The 19,665-nt window shown below is 40.3% G+C and overlaps 1 protein-coding gene across 9 annotated transcripts in view; it reads right to left on the bottom strand.

The window, feature by feature from the left end:
* MID1 (midline 1) overlaps positions 1-19,665 on the bottom strand; it is a 387,109-nt gene that overhangs the window by 191,650 nt on the left and 175,794 nt on the right. For 4 of the 9 annotated variants that reach the window (XM_039504350.1, XM_039504357.1, XM_039504361.1 and 1 more), the window contains exon 1: positions 2,666-2,956. The exons of 3 other annotated variants lie outside the window; for them this stretch is intronic. The gene's annotated coding sequence lies outside the window, so the exon portion shown is untranslated. Of the gene's footprint in view, positions 1-2,665; positions 2,957-19,665 lie in introns of those variants that run through there. 2 more of the 9 variants (XM_039504351.1, XM_039504356.1) reach the window with 2 other exon arrangements.

Genomic DNA, 19,665 nt, shown 5'->3' on the forward strand with positions numbered 1-19,665 from the left:
ACAGAGACAGTCACAGCCCTTGCCGAGGTTTTAAATTACTTCCTAATAAAAGGCTACTTCTTTTTACCTGTCTCATTTATGAATCTCAGCACAGCATTCCGAACAACCAACCAATGATGTCCCGCTAGAGACTGTTGGCCTGGCACAGTTGTAAAGCAGGTTGAATCCTATCAGCCCAACAGGCAGCATATTACATTTCTATGAGTAATTTCTGCTCTTCGGCTAGGGTAGTTAGCTGCATTGCACTATTTTGAACCTATGCTCTATTGTTCAGCATCTGTATACTGCCTGTGGGCCAGATCATTCATCAGCACAATATATTTCATTTCAATGCGATGACACAGATTTGTTTGATAGTTAACCCTGCAAATCCAAACTATACTATGATTATGACAACAAATTGGCTGGCAGATATAAAAGGCACATTTTTTCCTGAGTACTCATTCTCTTCAGAAATTTTCAAATAAAATCAGAAGTGATTCCTAACCATCTCATGCCTCCAATTTCATGGCACTTCAGTTCCTGAATATTTTGCTTTCTTAATTTGTACTGTCCTTTGGTCATTACATTTGGAGGCTTATCAAGATCTCCAATTACCATTTTAATCATGCAAAGAGGCCGTTTGATCAACATATGCATGATTAGTCCCTTCAACTCTAGACTATTAGGTCACTAGTTTTTGTTCAGCAAGAACTAGTAGTAAACACAGATTTTTCTCTGCCAAACTGAAATATTTCACACACAAATACCACTGAAATCCAGTGGCAACTTCAGAATTGTGAATGTGGTATAAGTAAGGTCAACCAAGTTGGGAAAGCTTACACAAAAATGTGTGTCTAAACACACAGGGGCAGATCTTCACCACCTGTGACGCTCCATTATGAAGCTATGACAATTTATACCAGGCAAAGGTCTGCCCTATTGGATCTGGTTCTTCTCTCATGTACAGAGGGGAAAAAACAGGAGTAACGCCATTAAAATTAATGGGGCTGCAGAAACGTAAAGCTACTGTGAGGGGAGAATCAGGCCCATATTCTCAACTTCATGGATGCAACTTCCCAGGAGATACTGCTGCCCCAGAGGAAGTGGAAAGAGGATGACTTCTGTTGGCTGGAGGTGGGTATTATATAATGAGTCAAAAATATTCTAATGCTAAATCTGTCCCTCCTCTTTTCTGTTTATTGGGGAGGTCCTGAAGAATTTTAGTGCTTTTTATTTTCTCACTAACTCCCACCCACCTTTTTCCTCTTCTCCTCTCCTGGTTTCCTCCTCTTATTTATTCACACACACACACACACTTTACAACCTTATGCTTCAAATAGAAGCACCCCAGATAGGCAGCACTCATCTGTTTGTAGCAATGTTTTTGTATTTTCTTATGCTCTGACATATCATATCCCAACTTCCTTTTGATCCTCTCTGACACCTCCCTTTACTAAGGTTCTTTTTTGTGGTGACACTGCATTCTGCTGATCACACAGATAAAGGACTAATTGAACCCCAGCAATGCAGTATGTAAACTTTAGTTTCCATTTGCACTCCACTGTGACAAGAATTCCCTCCCTACCCCAACAACCTTTAAAAAGGTAAAAAGCAGGTTTTTGCCCACTCGCAAAAACGGCTTTTCCTCCACATATGGCAAAATGGTCTAAAATACATGAGTGCTTCCATCTTGTTTTCAAAAAGTGGTTGAAAAAACAAATGCTCCATTTCCACTGCAGGTGCAAACTCTACCCCTGCTTCTACCCTCCTCTCCCCTCTACCTCCTTCCCCGCCATGCCCCAAGTCCTACTGATTTCAGAAAGCTGCCTGAATAGACTATGACTCTCACAAAGACACAAGAACATTTTTCCTCAGAGCCTGACTTTCATATGGTAGCTATTGGTAAAACAAAGTATTGATTTTAAGATGTTGATTTGCCAGGGTCTTTAATTCAGAGCCGAGCTCTGCTTAAAGGCTGAGATTTACATCTGCCAGTACTCTGTACTCTGTGTTCTAACTGCATATTTTAATTGCAAAACTACAAACAGTGTAGTATCAAATTGTTATCTCATTGTGACCTTCAACTCTGAGAAGAAGCAAACAGCTGCTTTTGTCCATTCATGTGGATAGCAAGCTTTTAAAAAAGTAAGCATACTTGAATAATAATTGGTTTTCTAGGCTTTTTTCTGCAATGTTACAGTACTTCTTTTGAAAACTGCATGAGACTTCTATATATTAAAGCAAATAAAAAATTTAAGTATTGGCAATTTGTGTGTGAGTTGCTGTGCATGTTTAATAAATCACTCCCACACACCTCTACAGTTTAAACACATTCTTCTTCTACATGTCACAAACAAGGTTGTGAGAAAGTCTACACAATATATTTAATCCAGGGCAAATTGGAATTGATTTACATATCCTACAAACAGCTTTCATGCCCTTTACAAAATTGAATCAAACAATGAATTGCATGACATCACTTACTAGCAATAAGATCAAACTGAAAGTAAAAACCCCTTGGTTAATTTGTATTTATTTAAAAAGGATCTTCAGGCTAAAAATCTAAAGGTTTCTGCAAATGCTATCTAGTCCAACAAAGCAAATATTTACAGACCAACCCAACTTCCCCCGCTTTGCTCCCTCTGTTACAGATCTCTAAATGCTTTTGCAGCATGTTCCTTACCTGCCTCATGTTTAGAATTCCATTATCCACCCAGCAGGAAACAATCTGAATTCAAATTTACAGTGTAATTTCAAAGTAAAAACAAAAATCCATCAGCAGTTTCCGTATAAACAAGCTGCTAAGTTTCTCTCTCTCTCATTTTCCTTTATTTTTTTGCTGTGGGGACTCTTCCTAAGACAATGTCAAGTTTTGCAACCTTTCTTCTAGCCTATTAAAAGTCAGGAGTGGGGAGGCAACAGTCTGCCTTGCTCTTATTTCAAATCACGGCTCAGAGATGTAGTAGTTGGCTGAATTAGGCCATGAAATAGCCTCACCAATCAGCGGAAAGGGGAGGGAGGTATAACACAGAGACTGCCTACATGAGGATTAGGAAAGCTTTCAAGGATTTAAAAGACTGAAAGCAGCTGGAAACAGTGTCTAAGGCTACAAAGAGGGAAGTCAATTTGTGGTATAAGAGATTATTTCCATTCTTATCTTACTGCTCTGGGTCTGCTCAAAGTTTAACAGGCTCCTGAGATTTAAAAAAAAAACACACTTGAAATGTAAATGGCCAGTAAAAACTACCCAAATATTGGAGCGTTGCCTAAATACTTAACAAAAAAACTGTAAGGTGTAGTAACACCCATTCTATTTAGAACCACATATGTCACTAGCAATTTAAGAAACATTTTTTTTGAAGTCCTACCAGATTAAAATACATAAAACATAACACAAGAAGAGGGAAAAACATGCTATATTTAATTTACATATATATCATAAATCCTCATTTGTCTCACTAGCAAATGTATAAACCTCTCCATAACATTTTTCTCCTTCCCTGGGGTGGAATCATTCTTGCATACAGGTTCCAAACCTAAGGTAGTATTGTACCCTACTTTGAATTTCAAGAAAATATCCAGATTATAAAATACAACTGGTGGTGCTTTTTTGCTTTGCCCAATAGGACCTGTTTTCAGTTGCACAGCAAGCATAATCTGTCTCTTAGTGGCTTTCTTTTAAAATGGAGCTGTGTGTAACATGTGGCTGCTGCTTGACTTGCACCATTTTTAAGCCAAGAAAAGGGGCAGATCTACAGAATTATACACTCACACCACCTCCTTGAGTCTCTAACCCTCTCACCTCCCCCCCCTCGCCTCTCCCATCCCTCTTTCCCAGCCTCAAACTTAAGATCAGTTTAGAAGCTTGCTAGTTCCTCTGTTCCACTCTAAATGGAAATCTGTCTTTTGATCTCAAGGGACAATCAGGGAAATCTGATGTCCGAAGAAAAGCCCCATGGTCATGGATTTGCTACAGCAATCGCTGTTTCTATCAAGGCAAGAAGTAGTCACTACCCAGAAAATTCCTTTCAGCTCGAGGAATTTTTTTGCACTGAGCTGCAGAATAAGGTGTCACAGTGATATGTTGCCAATAGTTCAATAAAGGGTTTCTTAAAATGTGTTTTCTTTTGGCCTGTGATAAGCTCCGTGTACCAAGACTGTGTATGTTGCAGAAATGGGAGTGAAGGATTAGGGAATCTATTCCTTTGTTTTGCTATTTAAAAGCTTTTTCTCATATACACAGCTGAGAAAGGAAGTAATACCACACTGGCCCAGATGCTCTGCTGCAGTCAAAGAATACACTGCACAGCTCAGGGTGGAAGGAGGAGGGGAAAGGTGGCTTTAAGATACCTTTCCATTCTCTTAACCCTGGCCTGCTGTACACTGGTATGGTCCTCAGACTTCAGTTAAAGAGTTCAGGCTGCTCTCACTTTCAGCCCTAACGGGCCAATATGGCTGTTGTGAATAAAGGCATAAGGAAAACCCCAACCATGATATCTACACTGGGCCAGAGGGGATGACTTAGTGATTCTCTGACCAGCTACAGAGGCTTTAGGGACTTTCCACCTCTGGAGCAGCTCTAAGTGGCTGCAGGGTAGAGTGGTGCATTAAGTGCACTTTGAAATAAATGTTTACAGATTGTTCCTGAAAAATATCTACATCCCTAGCTTAGGGTTCAGATAATGTAATTTGAAATGTGTGTGTGTGTATATATATATAGTATGTGAGGACCTTTTACTGTAGATAAACCTAGGAGAATCCTCCCTGGGAACATTTTTTGGAAGATACCTGATACTTGGGCCCAGACATTCAAAGGTATTTAGACATTGCTGCACTCAGCATTGCAATGTGTAACTGATTATGGAGCGTAAGTATAATTTTCAAAAGTTATCTAGGCCTTTAGGAGCCAAAACTCCCATTGACAGTCAATGTGATTTAGGCTCCTAAAGGCCTAGATGTCTCATTTTCAAAAGTTAATCTCCTAAATCAGGTAGGCATTGCAGTGCTGAACACTGCGACACCTAAATACTTTTTAAAACATGGACTTTGGTTTAATACGATGCATTCTAAAAGAAAAAAAAAAAGCTCTTCTGAAGTAATTTGAGCCCCAGAGATAAGTCTGCTGTGGCAAGGGTGATTTAGCAGTAGCCAGAGAGAGGCGAAATTTATCTAAAGTTGGGGAATCATCCTACACTCTCTTCAATTTGGAGTCATAGTTTTAACAAGGGAGCCCTAAGAACTGCCTCCAGCATTTCAATGGGGCTCTCACATAACAGATGCAGTAGAAACTCCTAAGTTGAAAGAATGAGGAAAGGTGAGGAAGACTTCTAGAAATTTGCATCTGTTAAAATGCCACACACAGTGACTGACAATCCATATATTTTCTCACAAGATATAGGTTTTATCTTCATGACTAGTCAGTGGATTATGGCATCAAAAATTGATATGGCCCTATTTGCTGAAAACCAATACCTGTATGGTGTTACTAAGGAATCATTCCAAAGAGATAAGAATGCATGTTGTGGGGAATCATTTTTACTCAGGTAATCTAAATATCTCACCTGGTCAGCATTTTATTGCCTGTTCAATTAACTTTTCACATTCAAGAAGTGTGGTTTATGATTAGTCCATAACTGTCAATACACAGTGCAATCACCTGGGAGGGTGGATTTTGAAAACTTGGCTGTTCTAACATTCTGCACTCACATAAGGGGGCTGGAAAGGTTCCTATTCCAAGTCTCCCACAAGACAGAAGATAAAGAAAGATGGACCTGACATAAAATCTTGGCTCTGGACACCCTGAAACTCTGGACAATTTAAAAAAAAAATCAGGGTTTGGGTCCAGATTTCAATTTACTTTGCCACTAGGCCCCTAACCCTAAGGATAAAACAATATGAGAGGTTGAGGAAGTGCCACTGCCATGTGGATCGGTGAAAGGGCAATGTCATTCCCCACCCCTCCTGTAGGACTATTTTGCTTCCACCTCTGGAACAGAGGGGACAGACAGTAATTTTACCAACTTCAGGGAAGAGAAAGAAGATTCCACTGCTGGAGGAAGAAGCATTTAAAATCCAGCCCCTGTTACCTCTGCAGGTGACATGAGGCTGCTGCAAGGAGGAGGAGGAGAAGGCTCGATAGCTTGGTTCCTCGGGCTTTCTCATACCTTCTCACTAAGCAGCACAGGGGAAGAGGTATCTCTCTGAATATGCAAGCTCAGCTGGGAGCCTGACATTTTTCTGAAGATGATTGTGAAGATGTCTCTTTGAAAGAAAAGTTATTACAAGTGTACTAACCTACTCATGGGTTTACATTTTAAAAGCTGTCTTCACCAACAGTAAGGGCTGGAGAGTCACTTTCTAGTCTATAATCAGGTGGACTAGCATTAACAACTCTCCCCAAAGTTATTATATATGTGGGACCAGAAACATCAGTCCCTAATAATGAAACATAATTTGCACTGCAACTTGATAAAAACAGGCTATGTATTATTTTTCATTGGGGCAAATCCCATTTTTGGCAAACTCCAATTGATTTCAGTAGAACTGGGGGGTAGGCCAAGGAGAATTAGTGTGTTGGATAAGTTTGAAGTTTTTATAACAAGACTTGTAAAGTTCTGAGGGGAGGGGAAATAGGTTGAAACTGTGTTGGTTTTTCACTTCATAAAAATTGTTCTAAGTCTCACACCTCAAAATGGCTTATCCAGTTAACTCTGCCCTAATTAACCTCATACTTTCCAAAACAAATTATCAGAGCAAAGACTTCCTGCATGAGAAATAGTTTGCACTTATAGTGGAAACACTGTCTTACGTATTGAGTCACTAGTGAATCCATAATTATTGACGGTTCGGGCAAGGGATGTGCTGGCCGTGGCTTCCCACCGCCCCCATTGGCCTGGTACGGCGAACCGCAGCCAGTGGGAGCCACGATCGGCCGAACCTGCCGACACGGCAGGTAAAACAAACTGGCCCGGCCCACCAGGGTGCTTACCCTGGCGAGCCAGGTGCCAGAGGTTGCCGACCTCTGCCTTATATAATCAAACTAATTTGTTTGCCAAATGTCACATGAAAAAAATCTGATTCAGCCACGCTATGGCCAGATGTTTGTATGTGACCATATTTTTAGCTTTTGGGGGCATGCCTAATACTTCACATAAAGTATCTGGTCTATGAAAGCTTATTATGTTTCCCAGTGCATACGATTTGATCCAAACTCGGGTCCAATTTTCCAGTACTCCAGGTGGATTTGAACTGGTTGGACAGGTGCAAAGCTGCTCTATAGCTGGCTTCTTCAGCCACTGAACAATTGTTCTGGCATAGAACAATTCACAGTTGGCACAGAGCTGCTACCTGCTAGTGGCATAGGGTGTGGGGTCAAGGCAATGCAGATGGAACCAGGGCCTCTTTACGCCCATCTGATCTCCAACTGCCATAATGGCCCCTTTGGGCCAAGGGAAGTGAATATACATTAAAGTAACCTAGCCAGCCCCAAAATAAGGGGCACACTCTTATCCTGAGCTGTGCCAGATATAGCCAGGCCTGACCCCAGGATCTTGTCCTACATCAGAATGGAGTAATAGAGAGCACCAGGTATGCTGACACCAGATATGAATTTGGCCCAGCACATGTTTTATAAAGGAAAAAAGCCAAGCTTGAAAAAGGACCGTTAAACCAGATGCTACAAACAATCATCATCATCATCATCTCAAGATGTGAAGTCTATCGCAAACAGATTGCCTTTTATTTTAGATATAAATAATTTAGTGGAATAAAGACCCATTATTTTTCACAAATGAGTAATCACTTAATCCTTCACATTTCAGGCAGACTGAGCTAATTTTCACACCCAAAATAACTTAGTTGCAATTCTCCACAAGTAGGTTCTATATGCCCTTTCCTCAGGGCTTGGCTACACTTGAGAGTTGCAGCGCTGGTGGAGGCTTTCCAGCACTGCAATTAGTAACCGTCCACACCTGCAAGGCACATCCAGCGCTGCAACTCCCTGGCTGCAGCGCTGGCTGAACACCTGGTCTGCTTGGGGTGTAGCGAGTGCAGCTCTGGTGATCCAGCGCTGCTCATCAAGTGTGGCCACACACCAGTGCTGTTATTGGCCTCCAGAGTATTAGCAGATATCCCAGAATGCTTTTAACTAAATTACTCTTTGTTCTGTTATGCAGCCTCTCTTTGTTTTGTTGTGAACTTGGAGCTCTGGTGCTCCGGGAGCTGCTTATCAAACACAGCTCCTGTTTGCTGTGATCAATCTGTACCTGACTGTGAACAATCAAATTAGATAACCCCTGTGAATGAGGCAGGCAGGGAGTGAGTCTTTGCTTGACAGAGAAACAGCGCAGGGAGAGAGGGAGTCCGTTGGATGCAGGCTGTTTGCAGTTAAGAGTTAAGGGTAAGGGATCGGGAACATTTTCTGATTTTGCAAGACAGGAAGCTAACACACAGTGTTGGCTCCAAAAATCCACTCTCTCTCTCTCCCCCGCTCCCTGTCACACTACAGCCCCACCCCACCCCCCTCTTTTGAAAAGCACGTTGCTGCCACTTGAACGCTGGGATAGCTGCCCATAATGCATCACTCCCAACAGCGCTGCAAATGCTGCAAATGTGGCCACACACCAGCGCTGGTAGCTGTGAGTGTGGCCACATACCAGCGCTCCTCCTACACAGCTGGCTGACCAGCGCTGTAAATTCCCAGCGCTGCAACTCAAGTGTAGCCAAGCCCTCAGTGATTTTTAAACCAACATCCGAAGGAAGATTGGGATGTCCAGAATACAAAATACTCTTTAATTCTCAAGTGGCAACAACAAAAACAGAATATATAAATAACCTCCAAAAGAAACATTATAAAATACTTGAACTAAAAGCTTGTAGGGAGCCAAAAATATCCCAAGAACATGGCGTTGATAAGAAAAATGCATAGAGTTTTAAAAGTATAAATATTAAAGTTGACTTGAAAATACGGAGGGAGGGAATCACTCTCCCAAAACTGTGCAGAATTCCATTCTTATATTCATTGAATTTTTCCAGCAACCACTAATAAATATAGAAATAAACCATATGGGTCAAATCCTTCACTGGTTTAATCAACATAGTTCTACTGAAATCAATGAAACTATGTTAATTAACACACGCTGGCCCATATACAGTTAAATGTGCAAATATTTTCCAAAATATTTCCAAAATGAGAAGATAAAAAATTACTGAGGGAGTCTAATATCTTTAAGTATGAAGAAACTCCAGATTAGACATTTCCACTGTTCGCAGCTTTTCCTCATGATGCTCTAATATGGGACTGTGTATTATGGAAACTAGGAATTTAGATATGAAGCCAGCAGATTCCCCATTAAGTTAGAAATGGGTCCATTGTTTGTGTCAGAGAGGGAAGACCACTTAAAAAAATCGACTAATCACAGTTCGACTCAGACTCATAGACTTTAAGGTCAGAAGGGACCATTATGATCATCTAGTCTGACCTCCTGCACAATGCAGGCCACAGAATCCCACCCATCCACTTCTATAACAAACCCCTAGCCTATGTCTGAGTTATTGAAGTCCCCAAATTGCGGTTTGAAGACCTCAAGCTGCAGAGAATCCTCCAGAAAGTGACCCGTGCCCCATACTGCAGAGGAAGGCGAAAAACCTCCAGGGCCTCTGCCAATCTGCCCTGGAGGAAAATTCCTTCCCGACCCCAAATATGGCGATCAGTTAAACCCTGAGCATGTGGGCAAGACTCACCAGCCAGCACCCAGGAAAGAATTCTCTGTAGTAACTCAGATCCCAACCCATCTAACATCCCATCACAGACCACTGGGCATACTTACCTGCTGATAATCAAAGATCAATTGCCAAATTAATTGCCAAAATTAGGCTATCCCATCATACCATCCCCTCCATAAATTTATCAAGCTTAGTCTTAAAGCCAGATATGTCTTTTGCCCCCACTACTCCCCTTGGAAGGCTGTTCCAGAACTTCACTCCTCTAATGGTTAGAAACCTTTGTCTAATTTCAAGCCTAAACTTCCTAGTGTCCAGTTTATATCCATTTGTTCTTGTGTCCACATTGTTACTAAGCTTAAATAATTCCTCTCCCTCCCTAATATTAATCCCTCTGATATATTTATAAAGAGCAATCATATCTCCCCTCAACCTTCTTTTGGTTAGGCTAAACAAGCCAAGCTCTTTCAGTTTCCTTTCATAAGACAGGTTTTCCATTCCTCGGATCATCCTAGTAGCCCATCTCTGAACCTGTTCCAGTTTGAATTCATCCTTCTTAAACATGGGAGACCAGAACTGCACACAGTATTCCAGATGAGGTCTCATCAGTGCCTTATTTAACGGTACTAATACCTCCTTATCTTTGCTGGAAATACCTCGCCTGATGCATCCTAAAACCGCATTCGCTTTTTTTTTTTTTTTTTAAACTCAGTATAGCAGAGACCTTGGTGTCTGGTAACTACCACACACTTTTCAGGTGTACCAGCAGACTTACCAGAGGTTTCTAGAATGTCCCAGAGGAGACTTCCTAGGCTCCAAGGGCAGGGGGCCAGGCAACTCCATAGGAAAGGTTATTTAGGAGAAGGTATTGGAAAGCTGACACCTGTCCAGACACCAGGGCAGGCTCCAGGCACCAGCTTATCAAGCAGGTGCTTGGGGCGGCCACTCTGGAGCGGGGCGGCACTTTCAGGGATTCGGCGGCAATTCGGCGGAGGGTCCCTCACTCCAGCTCGGAGCGAAGGACCTCCCGCTGAATTGCCACAGATCGCGATCGCGGCTTTTTTTCTTTTTCTTTTTTCTTTTTTTTTTTGGGGCTGCTTGGAGCGGCAAAACCCCTGGAGCCGGCCCTGCCAGACACAGATGAGTGTGACTAGAGCATGTTACACTCTAACAATCCTCAGCTAGCAGAATGGTCCCTAGAGGACCATTACTACCAGTGGAAATTACAGCATCCCTCAGGCTGCTCTAATGACTTCAGGGGCTGAACTGGCCTCTGAGTAGCTCAAGACTGCACTAGGGAAGTAGGGAAGAGGACTTTTGAGTGAACTTCTTTCCCAATCTTCTCTCAGGTCCTGCACCAAGCACAGCTCAGACAGACTGAAGGATCTCATCCAAAATATTACAGAGCGGGGTTTTGAGGGGGTTGCTTTAGAAAAGTGGTAAAAAACTATTAGACTGTATTTGCCCTAAAGGACAAAATTGACTACACATTTTGATTGAAATATTTTAGCAAAAGAAAATGTTTGCAGCATTTCCTTTCACTACCTCTGTGCCACAAGACAGATACTTGATCGCCGAACTGCACATTGCAACTCATGTGCATTAAATTAACTACAGGAAGACTGATATTATATTCCAAAATTATACTGAAATATAGTAAATTTAAAAAAAAAACTTTGAAAAAAGCAGACTACAAAAATCTAACACATACCAAGATCTACATGCATGCCGAATTTAAAGTAAATCACAATTAATTTACTCTGGTGTTTGCATATTTATATAAGTTTTAAGACTAATTGGTTAAAACCTTATTTCTGCTAAATATATACAGAAAAATAGATAAATAAGTAGCACATTGATTACTTTTCTCTCTTAATAGTCAAGCCCCTGTGAAGCCTACATGAACGTAAGAAGCAAAACATGTCAAGGAAAAGAGATGGACTTAATTTTTTATTACCCTTATTCATGTTAAAGAGTACCTTACTCCTGAGTAGTCCTACTGAATGCTTGCAGAATAAGGTATTACTTAACATGGTTAAAGGTAGCACGATCAAGCCCCTAATAAATAATGCTAAACCAGTACAGATTCAGAAGCAAAGCTTAAGGGATATATTATATCTATGGCCACACATTAAGTCATAGTTTGCAATAAAAATACTTCACCAAGTGCAACCCTGCTCCCTCACAACATACACTCAAATAAATACTCTCAGACAAAGAATATGGTGATTAAGAGCCTCCAGCCAGAGTTTTAATGACATTTTAAATAAAACAGGTGGGATAAATTGTTAAATTGAAATAAACTATCAAACTCTAACCTAGCCTACAAGGCCCTGTGGTCCCACAGCACTTTGTAAGACCCTGTGTCTACTTGGTACAGCCAAATTCTCATCTGTTCAAAATGCCATAAGCTCCATGCTAACTAAGTTCACCCTTCTATGCAAATCTTTCCTTTCCAAATGAAGATTACTTCTGCTAGCCCCAGTACCCTGCCATGGATTTATCAAAGCAAGTAAAAAGAGTCCTCATAAGCTAAGCCTTTCTGTCACTGAAAGAATTTTTTTCCTGACCTCAAATACAGCAGTCAGTCAGACCTAATGCAATGCTATGCAAACCCTGAAGCAACAGTGGGACACTCTACACCCTGTGATAGCCAAAGGACCTCAACTATCCCATTCACTGGGAGAATGAAAGTTCCTCTGTGGAGCAGGGCTGCCCGGGGGGTGGGGGCAAGTGGGGCAATTTGCCCCAGGCCCCCACGAGACTATAGTATTCTATAGTATTGCAACTTTTTTTTTTATGGAAGGGGCCTCCGAAATTGCTTGGCCCCAGGTCCCCTGAATCCTCTGGGCGGCCCTGCTGTGGAGCTGAGAAAAATCAGAGTTTCTGTCCTGTGAGAAACTCTTATATTTTAATATTTGTTTTTGACCCAAATTGTGACAAAAAGTTGAAAGTTCTGAAAAGTTTCAATTAAAAAATGGTGAAATGTTTCATTTTGAGTCAGTTCAACATTAAACTGCATTTTCCTGTGGGGACACATTGCCTCATAGGAGATGTAGATCAGGAGAATGATGCACCCATCATTCTCTCCTAAGCGCTGGGCTCCCTCACCAGACAATCTCCCATGACTTACCCACAGCCACATGATGCCCATGATATACCACACTGCTCCATCAAAGAGGAGAGTGCATTGCATTAGGGGAGATGTGCTCCAGTCAGGTTGAGAATGCAGGAAGCAGGAACTACCACTCCCAGGAGGCAAATCGCTACAATACGGAAATGCAGTTTAATGTTGTAATGAAACATTTCAGGTCAATTCAACAACTCAGAATTTTTGTATTCATGTTGAATCAACCCAAAACAAAATTCTTTTGTTTAGATTTCCAACTGGAAAATTGAAAAAATTTGGCACAATCAAAAATTTCCTGTGGAAATTGCGTTTTACATCAAAAAATCATTCCAGTGGAAAATTCCTGACCAGCTCTATTCCTCTGCAGGCGGCCTGCCATGGGAGATGAGACTCTGCACCAAGCAATTGAAACATTATATTCCCCTTCTCAATAATGCATCTCTGTTAGGTTGCAAACCTGCTAATTGTAGGACACTACTAGAATCTAAGAGGGAATGTCCCACCCTGAAGCCCATTAAGAACTCATAGTGAAATGTGGAGGCAGATATTGAAGGACTGTGTCATGGTTCAGACACAGGGTTCAGACTCAGGAGCTGTGAACTGGACCTAGATTTCCTACCACTGATTTCTTGTGTAACATTGGCCAAGTCATTTAATCTCTCTCTGCCTCAGTTCCTAATCTGTGCAATGAGGATAATTACACTTCCCTAAGAATGTTGTGAGGCTAAATCTATAAATACTAAAAGGGTGTGCAAGATATTGTGGTAATCAGGGCCATATAAGCCTCTAGACAGATAGGAGCAGAGGGAGGAATGGGAGAATTTGATCTATATGGGAAAGGAAAGGCCTGGCAAGAAGAGCCCCCTGCCAATGGGGCTGCACCTTCCAATCCCTTAATATAGCCGTAGTGAGAAAGACAATATGAATCAAATAGTTAATGCAATGAATAGACTATTAGAGGTGTGATTAAAGATACACTTAAATTCCCCCCTTAGAATCAAAACAGATGATGTCTTTTTACTTCAATTAAAAAGTAAGGATCCTTCCCCGTCCCCCGTCCCCTCCCCACCACACACACACACACACACACACACACACACACACACACACACAGAGTTAGGCTAAACATTTAGCCAAATAGGTAAACCTGTCAATATGATTTGTGTGCGTCATATTAGCATGATCAAGTCGGTGCAAAAATACAGTGGACCAAAATCCTGAAGTCCTTAGATTTTGTTCATCAATGAGAGATTACCTGACTAAATGCCTCAGGATCTGGCTTGAATAAATTTCTCATGTTTTTAATTGTCAGGACAGCACCTGAGATTCCCCATCAAAGGAGGGTTGGACATATTCCTGGAGGTTTCATCACATTACATAATTTTTAATTAAAGATTAATCTTTAATTTCTGGAGACTCCAGAACAATCCTGGAGAGTTGGCAGCCGTACATCTCATCCAGTCCCAAATAGCCACAGTACCTCTAACTTTGCTTCAATTACTGTCATCCGTGACTCTCGGGGCTGATTACCCAATATGTGTTTTAGGGAAACCCAGCAGAAAGCATTCTTGTTCTTGCTTTGTAGAAGAGGAAAAACAGAAGCCATAGATTAAAACAGAAAGGGCCTTAAGGATTTAATGAAGTAATCCACAAGGACATGGACAGATGTCTCTAAACATTAGTCATACACTATTATGAGTAAGAAAGAAACAATTTCAGTCTTCCCTATCACATGAATGCTGTTTTTCTTCTTGTCAGTAGCATTGTTTAGTACTTAAAATTATTTATATACATGCCAGCTAAGTAAGGAATGAGTTGAAACATACACTTTTAAATCCTCTGACAGTGAGCACCGCCCTGCAAGGAGTGAGTTGGTCTGTTCAGTTCTTACCCTTCTATCTATGCCAGGGAGCCCTCTTTTTAACCTTTAAACTGTTTTCAGATGGTTTTTTATGAGCCACCATACCTCATTTCTTTTAATTACAGACATAGTATAGGCTTACCACTTCCCAAAAGAATTTTTACTTTATTTAGGACACATTTCCAGATGTGTTTCCTCCGTAGGCTTCTCTTTTTTGTTAAATGCTGCTGGTACTAAAAGATAATGGCTACAAAGATAATGTACTTCCCTAGGTTTCTGGCAAAGCTGTTTTACATTCAGATTCTCTGATTGTTTTCTTTTTCATTTTATAAGACACACCCATAAAAAAAAGAGTGAACTATTGATTTGTGAAGCTATGATATTTTTATGTGAAGTGCCATTATTTTTGTGCCATTCCAGTAAGTTAACATTCTGAAGGCTGATACAGGTAGTGCTTGTGCAATATGAAAGCAAGCACAGAAACAAAGGCTGTATCAGTGTGCTTTTATTTATGCTTCTCTTTCTTCCCCAGTTTATTCAATCAGCTTCTGACATTTCAGTATCCAAAGTCACAGAAACTGACAGGTGTGTAACACCCTTCATGACTGCTTGTGTTTCTTTGCTGGAACACCCAGATGTTCAAATTCCTGCACACACTGCATTCCCGTCAGGTACCATCACTAGTCACCAACAGCAGTAAAAGAGAAGCACAGAAATACCTGCTACATTATGTTGCACCATGGGGGTGGTTTAGCATATGCCCTGTACGCCACTGAATGCAATTTTTAATGCTTGTGACCACCCTTTCTTTCAAATACTGTCACATTTTGAAATTCCTTCAACAGGATTTTAACTATAAGTAAATTGTATGGGCCTAATTCTCATTTATATAAATGCCCCTTTCCACCCACTCAGCTGGCATAAAGCAGTGATCCTATTGGCCCTGGTCCTGCATACCTCTCCCATTGACTTGTGGGCAATGAGATGTCTACTTTATGAGATCAAGGTCTGGGAGCTTTGTACTGTGTGGCATAGACCTAAACTATGCACCAAGATCTCTCAATTTATGCAGCAGATTTGCACTGAATTGTGAAGCCATGTCCACTGATTATAAAACCATTTAGTATCATAGAACCATACCACTTATTTTATAGACCTTGTTCTGAGTATGTAGCCCTAGTGAAAACAAAACTATTGCATTTCACATTCAGTTAAAAGAAAAAAAAAGAAGGAAACTCATATTTGGATGAAAACATTGGAAGAAATTATTATTTCAAACGTGGTTGCTTAGCATTTGCTCGAGGGCTCCTGAGCAGCTTGGGAGCTCCACACAACAGCCACCCACCTGTCTTGTGCAGTTCTTAAATTAGTGGAAAAGGAGCAGGCTGCAGTGGAAGAGGCTGAAGTACTGTCTTGTGGGATGAGCAGGGAGAGGCTGGCAGGAGCAGGCAGCTACTGTTTGAAGCCCCTGTGAGGTTTCAGAATGACACAGCAGGAGAACATTGCTGTCATGCCCATTTTCCAAACACCAGAAGAGTAGACCCTCACCCCAGTGCATCTTTGAAGCTGCAAAGGAAATGGAGGTGGCTGCCATGCAGAGTCTAAAATGGTAGACTACACCCACACTCTCACTGGTTACTCCAGGAATACATAACACAAGTAAATGCGGAAGTGGAAGCCAGTGTTTGAATAAAAAGGCAAAAATTATAATGCAAGGTCAGGATTCTTGAGGATTTAATACATAATCTCTCCTTGTATCTTTTTCCAATTGATAGTATCAACAACATTGTTTTAGATATTAACATGGCATTTGGTACACATCTCATTAAGAAGATGTTGCAGAGTCTGAAGCAGTTGCATAGCCTTTATACATTGGTTACTATGGTTACTATATTCTATTAAACTGAATACTAAATAGGTGTGCAAAACCAGTGCAACTTAATGAAATATTAGTGCCCTGAATGGCATTCATTTATGCACCCTTATTATTTTTTCAAGACTCTCCCTCCTTTCTATTTAAAAAAGTAATGGATTTCTAAAATGTTTATACTGTTAATCAAAGAAAAGGTCTGTAACACACTGGTCTTTCAGTAAAAGTGGGCAAGTTAGGCAGCTCATTGTGTTGCCTGTTCATAATTAAATCTAAAAATGACCGCTCCATTGTACTGGAATTGTTGGGGGTTGGGGGTTATTCCACAGGATTTAATGAATCATGGAAATGTGTTTACAATGCAACAAGCCCATTCTGCACAAAGAACTCAACATTAGCATGGCAATGGACCATATCATTTTTAATGGCTTAAGCCCTTTGTCTTGTATTCACATGGAGCATTGTGGTTGTCCCACGTTGCTGATCCAACATTTATTTCAGTTGGGTTACTTTTTTTGCCAATGGTCCTGAAGGTGATATTTAGGAAGTTTATTGTCAGGCATGCAAATTGAGAGAAAAAATGTGTCACATTAAATCATGACAGTTTAATAAGGTATTATTCACGGGTAAATGCTTTCGTGCATTCCCTCCTAGGAATGGCAAGTTTAAAGGAGTTACTGGAAAGACAAGATATTTGGCAATTTAATCTGAATTTTATCCTTGTCAATCTTCTTAACAATGCTACTAAACAGAAGTTTGAAAATGCTGATTTCATGCTAATTTTGCATTTTATCTGGTTTATTAAAAAAATCTGAGAAGAGAAGACATGAGAACCTTCTGTTTTTTTCTGATGCTCCAAACATCATAACGTTTTGGAACCAGGTAAGATGCTTTGGCCAGTCACTGCCTAATCCCTATAATGTATCAAGTTACAGATAAAAGATTAGAGCTTGTTGGGTATGTTAGGAATATGAGAAAGATATTTTCAAATTGTGAAATTACTTTAATAAGTTATGAGCGAAATCCTGGCCTTGTTAAAAGCAATGGCACAACTCTCATTGATTTGAATAGGACCAGGATTTCACCCATAATCTAATAATTCTTACAAGAACAAAGAAAATTATTCCTCCAAGCTAACAAGAGTGCAAGCACTCAAATACTTGGTAATTTTACTCACGTGAGTAGGCCCTTTCAAATCAATGGGACTATGCACATGAGTAAAGTTAGGCAAGTGCTAAAGTATTTGCAGTGCTGGGGTCTATATTTGCATATTGTTTCCCGAATTACTGGGAAATGGATTAATATTTAGTCTGGGGCTGCACATTTTTATAGCACTACAGGCAATAGACCCAAAGACGGATGAACATAATATATTGACCAGATACGAGTGCTAAATATGCACTCACATTACATATTTTAAAGCCCAGCATCTAGCCTATTTCTAGCATCAAAAATGGATATAACATTGTTCTGGCAAGGTGTTACCATGTTAACAACTAGTGTGCCGTCTGTTAAAACTATTAATACGTGGCTTATCACTTCATAAAACCCTAAATTCACACTGCAACAACAGTAAGCACATATGGTACGCATACATATATTAAGGAGATCTGTACATACAATAATAAGCATTCAGAGAATCATTTTTGTTATGTAGTTAGCAGTGGTAAATTAGTCATGTTTGGTCTTTAAGTGTGTTTTGATAGTGCCAGTGAAATCAGCAATTGTAATGCTAAGCAACAGAAGCCCTTGGTGAGGAATGCACTTCCAAACCTATGACAGATCTTCTATTTGGCAGTGCACTATTTGGTTATCATACCACTGATCATGTTACCAGCTTCAGTTTTTAGTCACTTACTCAAAGATCTGAAAAAAAGTGGATTGTAAAGTCATGAAATAAAAGGTTTTGGAGGAAACATATAAGTGGAGATGGCTATGAAAAATGTAGACAGAAGAAGGGGAAATGTAGAAAGTGCAAAAAGGAAAAGAACAAGAATTTGTAAATGTAAAAACTAAATTATTAAAGTTTTTAAAAATGTTAACTTCACAAAAATAAGGAAAATAAGTGAAATTAGTTGGGAGATTGCAGGAAAAATATGTTTTCTTTAGAAAATGCTAAGGAAGAAGCTAGAGGAAAAACGAATGGGTAAAGGATGGGACTGTCATTAGTTAGTCTGGAATTGTTGTTCTTTATTGAGGTAATTAATTAATTGCTACAAAGACCAGACCTCAAAGGAATGTATTAGTTTTATAGGAGAACCCAGTTCAAAGAGATGGCAGAGCAAGACCTCTTTTGTTCTTTTTACCACTAGGACTATAATCCTCAGTGAAATGAGTATGGTGGACTCTGAGCAGCCTCTGGTGGCCAATAATAAACATCACACAAATCCCCAGCACCCTTCATCCCTGCTGCCCAAACACATATGTTTGCATAATCAAAAATGATTTGCAGACTTTGCTGAAGGATGGCCCAGAAATGAATTGCAAAGACTATGGGATTCCTTTCAAGGTAGGCTTGAGGTCAGTGTCATGCACACATAGATATAGTGATATTTCAGCTACTCAGAAGAAAAATAAAGATCTTCAGTTTCAATTACTTCTAGTTTCTTAAACTTGATAAGGAAGCACAATCACTTAAAAAAAGGAACAAATAAGACAGACAGTTCTATAAATTCTTGAAAAGAATCCCACCCAATACTCTTCTATTTTAGTGAAAAACAACTTGGAATCTCAGTTTCTAAATATGTCTTCATAGGCTAAAGGCACTTATTTGTAAGAGCAAACAAAGACAACAGTTTAAAATTGTAATTTTTTAAAAGTATGTTGGAATTATTAAGTAGGTACCCCACCAATGCCCACTGGGAATACTTTATATTACACAACATACTCCAACTGTACTATCACCTTGAAGTCTCTACCCTGTAATTTTTCTGTAGTTACAAGTTTAAGAGCCTGCAAGACGTTGCATGCTTCAGATTTGTGGTAAGTTTTTCCCAGCATAAAAGTGTGGCCCCTTGGGATAAAAGAATGGTGCACGGGACCACCTTTCTGGCTGCAAAAATATGATGAAACCCTTGAACTCTGACCAGTAAGGCACTTGTG

The sequence above is a fragment of the Mauremys reevesii genome, linkage group 1, assembly GCF_016161935.1.
Source record: "Mauremys reevesii isolate NIE-2019 linkage group 1, ASM1616193v1, whole genome shotgun sequence".
Lineage (NCBI taxonomy): Eukaryota > Metazoa > Chordata > Testudines > Geoemydidae > Mauremys > Mauremys reevesii.